The 8,518-nt window shown below is 39.4% G+C and overlaps 1 long non-coding RNA gene across 1 annotated transcript; it reads right to left on the bottom strand.

The window, feature by feature from the left end:
• Positions 1–3,472: 3,472 nt before the first annotated feature.
• On the bottom strand, positions 3,473–8,251 carry LOC105694433. The gene is made up of 3 exons (XR_001103526.1): positions 7,004–8,251; positions 6,011–6,131; positions 3,473–5,913 (listed from the first exon to the last, which is right to left on the bottom strand). It is a non-coding gene; the product is annotated as an uncharacterized LOC105694433 (long non-coding RNA).
• Between the last annotated feature and the right edge of the window lie 267 nt (positions 8,252–8,518).

The following is an 8,518-nucleotide window of genomic DNA, read 5'->3' as shown; positions in this document are numbered from 1 at the left end:
ACGTGTTTGCAGTGTAAAGCTTGTCCATCTTCCACCCATGATCGGATTAGGTGCAAGAATTGCGGCCGTTTCATTTCTTAACGTATCATTTGCCCTTCCGTGTTTAAGAATGCGTCCAGGCCGGGGTTTGCTCCGCAAACCTGGGAGGCACTTCTTGTTGGATTTGGCTCCCCAGGCCATTAAGTGATTGGAGCAGGAAACACGTTCTTGACGTGCTTGATCATCAAGGGAATGTGTGCTCAGAGGTTTGGGGTAATGTAGTAGCGAGTATCGCTTATAATCTTCTTCTGTGGATTTTGATAACATGCAGTGACGAGTGAATCTGTTGTCTATCTGAGTAGAGCTTTTGATTGTTGCTCAATGGATTGAGGCTGAAGAAGCGATAACATTGTATAGTGCCCCTTACTTGAAAATGTATCTTGATAAGAAGTTATCTGATGGATCTTCGTTAGTCTGTCTTTTTAAGCGCAACTAAAACAATGTATAGTTATGTATATCAATGTGATTGGAGCAGGATACACATTAGCGACTGCTTGATCATCCAAAAGAGTGTGTGCTTAAAGGTTTGGAGTAATGTAGTAGCGAGTATCGCTTTTATTCTGATAACACACAGTAACGAGTGAACTTATTTGGCAAAGCTTTTGATTGTTCCTCAATGAATTGAGGCTGAAGAAGCGATAACATTGTATAGTTTCGCTTACTTGAAGATGTATCTTGATATGAAGTTATCAGATAGATTTTCGTTGTTACGTTTTTTAATTTTTTATATTGGAATTTGGCACTGCTTGACAATGATTGAACCTCTTAAGTTGGAAACTCATCGAAACTTGGGAAAACATGATCTTTTCGCTGCAGGCATTCGTGGGGGGGTTCTAGTTTAAAAAGATGTAATCTGCCAAAGCGGGAAACTAAACAGCAGGCCAGAAAAAGTACCACAATTTTTCTTCTCCTTCTCTACCCATTCTTGGACACAATTACCTGGACTTGATACGATCAACGCTTCGTGTAGTACTACAATTTTCGGAACGCTTTTAATCTTTTTAAAGTTACTGTAATTTGGGCATTGTTAAAGAGAACTCCGGCCCGACGTTCTTCTTTTCAGTCGAAATGCTGAAGATATTTAATCATTTGTGCTACGATGTACAGAATGGTCTAGTAATGCTATTATTTTAACTAATTTGTTTATTATTGTAGTTATTTCATGGGATCGCGGACATGGAAATATTAAATCAAACGATTATAGATTTTTATATCTAAAATCGACAATATTTTAATTCATAAAATATATTTTACATTTAAGTATTGTACGTTTGAAATGAACAAAATTGATCTAACCATTTTAAAAATTATCTTCACTACGTAACAGCATTTCCTTTTAAGTGAAGTATTGTTTTGCATACTTGACAACTTCAATTTCTGAAAATGTCATTCCTATATTTAAAACTTTAGTGCAATATAGGTATTTATACTCCTCGCCAACTAAAATACAGTAAAAACCATCAACCTGTTATCGATATACCTTTCTTTTTATTATACGTTATTTCACGATAAACAATCCACAAAAATCATCAGCATTAAAAAGTTCCTTTTCCAGCGGCCACCGATTACGCCTTCCCATTTTCCATCAGAAAGGGTTCAGCACCTCTAATTCACCCTAGATGTTTTCTGCTAGTTATTGAGAATTAAAAAAATAAATATAGACAGGCTGTGGAGTGAGTAAAAAATTAGAATATCCCGAGGAAAGATTTCTCCTCGTAATCAAACCAACAGAGATTGGCATTGGGCAGACAGTGAAAAGACGCTCACCTCGGAAAAGGGACATTATTTTATGAAAAACAATAAACAAATATCATCAGCATCAAAATATTTCTTTTCCAGCGGCCACCGATTACATCTTCGCATTTCTCATCAGAAAGGGTTCAGCACCCCTAATTCACCCTGGACGTAAATTTTTTTCAGTTAAGAATTTGAAGAATAAATATATGCAGGGTGTGGAGTGATTAAAGAATTAGAATATTCCGAGGAAAGATTTCTCCTCGTTATCAAACCAGCAGAGATTGGCATTGGCCAGACAGTAAAAAGACGCTGATTTGGGAAAAGGGACATTATTTCATGAAAAACAATAAACAAAAATTATCAGCATTAAAATATTGCTTTTCCAGCGGCCACCAATTAGGGCTTCACATTTTCCATCAGAAAGGGTTCAGCACCCTTAATTCACCCCAGACGTAAATTTTATCCAGGTAAAAATTTGAAGAATAAATATATGCAGGGTGTGGAGTGAGTAAAAAATTAGAATATCCCGAGGAAAGATTTCTCCTCGTAATCAAACCGGCAGAGATTGGCATTGGGCAGACAGCGCGAAGGCGTTCGCCAGTGAAGGGGACTTAACGGTTTCCCTTATTGGGTCGTATAGCTTCGCAAACGTGATTCGAATCTACGTAGTTGGTACCTCGTTGGCGTTAGAGGGTCGTCACGTTGATCGCACCATTTACCCTCGAAACACCCGATAACTTCGGTAAAGGAATTACCCTGCAACGTCGCATCGCGACCGGAAAGAAATTGAGGGAGGGTCGCGCATCGGATTTGTCGCTACCAAACGAAGCGACGGAAACGCGCATTCGCGCCAAAGCCGGAACATACCCACGATTGAAAACTGATTCGTCGCAAGTGGGCCCGGGTTAAAGCTCCGTCGAGTCGAGTCGAGTCTGAAACGACATTGGAAATGCATATGTCGGTAAATCTGTGCTCTCGAGTCACTTTTAAGGACGCTCGGCTATCGACGTTTCCTCTCCAAAAACTGGAGGAACGTTCAACCGGGCTCGCAGCTTTTAGCCTGATTTAATATTTTAGGGGATTAAAGCTCGTTATTGGGATAGGAATAATTGAATATCGCGATCCTAGAAGGATCATTCGGAAAGAGGAAATAAGGTGACGTTTCCTCTTCAAAAACTGGAAGAACGTCCATCTGGACTCGCAGCTTTTAGACTGATCTAATATTTTAGGGGATTAAAACTCGTAATTGCGATAGGAATAATTGTATGTCCTGATCCTATAAGGATCATTCGGAAAGGGGAAATAACGCGACGTTTGCTCTTCAAAAACTGGTGGGACGTTCATTTGGGTTTTCAGCCTTTAGCCTGATCTAATATTTTAGGGGATATAAAGCTCGTAATTGCGATAGGAATACTTGTATGTCATGATCCTATAAGGATCATTCGAAAAGGTGAAATAAGGTGACATTTCCTCTCCAAAAACTGGAAGAACGTTCATCTGGACTCATAGCTTTTAGACTGATCTAATATTTTAGGGGATTAAAGCTCGTAATTGCGATAGGAATAATTGTATGTCGTGATCCTATAAGGATCATTCGGAAAGAGGAAATAAGGTGACGTTTCCTCTTCAAAAACTGGAAGAACGTTCATCTGGACTCGCATCTTTTAGCCTGATCTAATATTATAGGGGATTAAAGCGCGTAATTGCGATAGGATTAATTGTATATCGCGATCCTAGAAGGATAATTCGGAAAAGGAGAAATAAGTTGCTCGGAATGATCATTACTGGCTGCATTTTATTCTATGAGTAACCTTAATAGTTTGATAATTTTATATATTTTGATAATTACATTGTTCAGTACTTGAATTGGTATTTGTTTCATGTAATATCCTGTGACAAGGTTAATCCATTATATTCGATGTAATTATATATGATATGAATAATATGAATGGTATATGATAAGTGATTTTCGGTTGAATTACATCGAATATTTCCTAATTCTCTAATACGTTTTTAAATGTGCACAATAATTAAATATGAAAATCTATGCTAGCATATAGAAATTATTACTATGTAAGTGATTCTCGGTTCAAGACGAGCATAATTGAATCGCCATGTATTCGATGTCGGATTTTGTGAACGTCCGAATGACGAAACGAAAGTGTCAAGCAAAATGACATCTAGCTTCAGCATCGGATCGAAGGGGCTCGTTTATCGGTGGGATTTTAACGTTGCAGTCGTTTTACACGGATCGCAATAAAAACTTAAGGAACTACACTCTGGGATCATTTCTTTTACTCGAGGATATAAAGTCTTTATTGCCGCGAATCATTCATTGCGTTCGGTCGAACGTCTCAATCTCGCTTGTAACCATTCGTCGTCAACCTCGAGGTAGGATGGATAAAGTTCATCGTGATGATGTCATAATACTAGAATGTAATGGAGTGCAGATACTTGGTTAAGAAAGCCCAAGTCTTGCAAATTCTAAAGTGAGCCGTCAGGCTTCGAATCGTAATCAAACGAGAAAAGCTGAATTAAGTGTAGCTCCTATATCTCTCGACATCCCAAAATTCCTCATTAGTGAAGACCAAAGAAATTACGTTGACGTTCGGAAGTAATGAAAATACTTTTCAACACTTTCTCATTACAAGAATGTCGATCCGTGACGTCTGTAGTTTTTGTCTCTCTGTAATGTAATCTTGTATAAAACTTTATCCATCGATTGTCATTGCAAAGAGTCAATTATGTCAGTGACAATGGGTATTTCCGGGGGATACGAGATGCATGCCCGTTCATTTTGTCATTGATGATCAAATACTATAAACGTAATGTTGTATGAAATTTTATCCATTGATTGACATTGCAAAGAGTACATTATATTAGTGACAATACTAGGTATTTGCGCGGGATACGAGATGCGTAGGGTTTCATTTTGTCATTGATAATGAGGTACTATAAATGTTTGATGGTCTCCCAGAGATTCCTCACGCCTTTAGTACGGGAAAGATTGAACTTAATTTCAGTCCAGGAAGGAGACGAAATTCTCAAGAAGTACTTTGAGAGAGCATGCGGCTCGTTAGACGTTTCCCTACTTCAATGTACGCATTATATGTACCAAGAGGGCGCAATGAATCTTTTTGAAGGCTGTAAAATCTTTTAAGTGTCTCATTGTCACTACCTATCGGGGCCACCATGTAAAGTTCAGAGTTCCAACAAGTTGAAAGAACCAAAACGCGACATTTTATTAATGTTTATATATTCGAATCAACATTCCTGCAACACACGCAGGAAGCAAGTAGCTTCCTAACAATGATAAACAATTTCATTTCTTCCCAACCACCCATGAAAATCTAGAGTCCAGATATAAAAGTTAGGAACCCACGTGCGCCATAAAATACTTCCCACGTCCTACAAACATTTCAATGTTGATTATCACTCCAATCGAAACCACGCAACCTTCAAAAAGCTTCTCAATACTTATAAACAATTTAATTCATTCTAGACCAGTCGTCAAAATCTGACATCAGGCAAATATTCTTATCAACATTCCTGCAACACACGCAGGAAGCAAATAGCTTCCTAACAATGAAAAACAATTTCATTTCTTCCCAACCACCCATGAAAATCTAGAGTCCAGATATAAAAGTTAGGAACCCACGTGCGCCATTAAATACTTCCCACGTCCTAGAAACATTTCAATGTTCATTATCACTCCAACCGAAACCACGCAACCTTCAAAAAGCTCAATATTTATAAACAATATAATTCATTCTAGACCACCCTTCAAAATCTGACGTCCAGGCATAAAAGTTTGGCTGCCTATAGTCACCACCCCTCATAGATATTTCAATATCAGAAAATTTCTGCTCGAAAAAGCCCATTTTCCGGGGAATCCCAGTTCGTATGGCCAGGCTTTTGGAAAAAGGTCCAACGAACTCGGTCGGAAAAATTCAAACAGCTGTCCTGAGAGCTGCAAACGTGATGAATAGACCCGCCGCGTTGTAATCAAGTCTAGATAGGTCGCACTGATTGACAATCTTCCGGGTGTCCGGTCTGCACGTCACACCCCCGATTTGGCTCTGTTGCGTATAATGGAGTCAAGTGCCGTGGCAGCAAACCCCGAAACCAGGATATTCCCTGTAAAATCCAGAGCAAACGCGCCCTTGGTATAATTTATTCGGCCGATAGTGCCACGTAGAACGTTTTTCCGATCTAATGTCCAGACCGCACTCACGCGGATCTACGTCGACTTCTTCCTTTTGCTCTTTCATTCCTTGTCCTCCCTTTTCCTCGAATGTATTTCTCTAACGGCTGAGATAGCGCCTCTCCGATACAGTCAGGCTTCGATTACCCGGCTGAAATCGAAGCGGACCGATTCAATTAAATCAAGACGTGCCGGCACTATGAACCCATTTGCAAATATGTATTCCCGGAAATAAGAGCATTCGGAATTTATTGTCTAAGGGTGGGTATATTGGAAGGTGCTGATTGAATATGCAGCAGGAATGTTTATAGTGCTGGGCAAATTAGTTTTCTGTAAATATGGATCTTCCGCGGGATTTATTCTACTCTGATTATGTAGGAATTGAGGGCGGGATGAATATTTATGCGTATAGACTGTTTCGATTAAATTAAACGTATACTCTCACTTTCAGCTTTTCTTACGTATCCTGATGATGCTTTGTGAGCTATCGAACGTATTGTTGTGGCCTGGAAATATTTCTGGACGTTCATTTTACTTCCTTGATTTCTGCTAACTTTTTTAATCTCATAGCTTTGCTTTATGGATTTGGGTAAATTATAACAATTTAGAGAAGAATTGAACAACTGAACTTCTTATTCGGGATATAATTCCTACTTTGTTTTGTTTAAATTATACATACGTGAGGATTCGCTGATGGAATACTAACGTATCTTGAACCACATGAGGGTTTCATCAGGATTTCATTTTTCGGTACGATTTTCATCACGTCATTAAATTGTACGGCCTATACGATTCATGGCAAGGAGCTATTCACTTGGAAATCACTGAAAACGATTTCCTTCTTTAACAATTGATTCTCTTTGATTTCATATGATACACAACAATGCGATTCGGTAAAAAGTGACGTTCGGCCTTAAAATAGCGATAGTGTTCAGTGATTTCCAACGATTTCCAGCGTTAAAATCCATGATCTCATATGCAGGATATAATTCCTACTTTACGCTTTGTTTAAATTATACATACCTGAGGATTTGCTGATGGAGCACTAAGGTACCCTGAACAACACGAGGGTTTCATCAGGATATCCCTTTTCGGTACGATTTGTCATGACATCATTAAATTGTACGGCCTATACGATTTATGGCAAGGAACTATTCACCTGGAAATCAGTGAAAACGATTTCCTTCCTTTAAGGGCCGATTGTCTTTGATTTCATATGATAAGCAGCAATTGAAATCCATGATTTCCTAAGTGAATAGCACCTCGATTCAGGAAGTACTTGTTCAGGCAACCACGCATGTCGCTCTTATGTCAGGAGACGATTAACATTTCGAAAGTACAGACATTTGCCTCCTAGTCCACCAGGTGGAGGCGAACCAGGAACATATCGGGGGTCTGTCAGAAATACTTATCGCAAGGCGAGCAGAGCGTGCAAATGATATCGTTGTCCCGGTATTGCTGCCATCCCGGTCTGGGAAATGTCAAGAAGGGGGCGAGCGAAATGTCACATGCGACAATTGAAGATCGGTGCTCATTGAACCACCATCTTAGCGAAGCGACATTCGCGCGTTCCTATAAATATCCCTGTTACGTCCTTGGACGAGGTTTACATTTTTCCTTTCCCTGACATCCAGTGCTAGGGTGGTATTTCGATAAGGACGGAAAATGAGGGGTCTCAAAATTCCTGTCGCGTCTAAAAAATGATCAGCGATAAGGCTAACAAACTCGTTAGAAGAAATTGCCGCGTATGTTCTGCAGATAAAACAAGGAAACTAAGTGCGTACATGTGTAAAACTTGTAAAATACCATAACATATTGGAGAATGCTTCCAAAAGTATCACAAATAAAAAAATACTGAGCTATTTGATTGCCCAATTGGTTAAACCATTAAATTATATTATTATTTCTGAAACCATTGAATTATATCATAATTTCTAATTGGTTTTAATTTTGATAGTAAAAAGTTGTTTAGCTCAGATTACTGAAGCTACAAAGGGTTTTAAAATATAATTGGTTATTCTTTCACCCGGTACCCCGGAGGAAGTTTTCTTAGAAATAATGGCGGGAGGTAATGTGTAATTAATTAAGACTGGAACATTCGTCCCAGTTAAGGATAAATTGACAATAGGCATTGATTGCGAAGCTACTCTCGCGCATCTCGACATATTCCCCCGTCGCCGTCATTTGACGAGGTTTCAAAGTTTCTTCCTTGCGCGACATCCAAAGATTGGCCGGAATCTCAGGGAGGATGGAAAAAGCGGAGCCTGTCGCTTTGAGCATCGCAAAGCTTCGGCTTACGGATCCTTTGATACCTCAGAAATAAATCGACGAAACTCTAGCCAGCTCCCGGGAAGTTACGACTCGTGGGCAGTTCCGAGCTTTCGAAAGGACAATAACCTCGAACAATAGCTACGGCCATTAACATGCAAATCGCTTTATAAGTCACAACATTATCATCACCAAGATGAGGCGGATGCATTGTCATGCCGATTTTCCCGAAGCTGGCTTGAAACAGTCCGGGATTCGCTGCTGACTGTT

The sequence above is a fragment of the Orussus abietinus genome, unplaced genomic scaffold, assembly GCF_000612105.2.
Source record: "Orussus abietinus isolate OABI.00-Male unplaced genomic scaffold, Oabi_2.0 scaffold45, whole genome shotgun sequence".
In the NCBI taxonomy this organism is placed as follows: domain Eukaryota; kingdom Metazoa; phylum Arthropoda; class Insecta; order Hymenoptera; family Orussidae; genus Orussus; species Orussus abietinus.
Note: the sequence above shows the minus strand (reverse complement) of the source record. Positions and strands in the feature narration are given on the sequence as shown.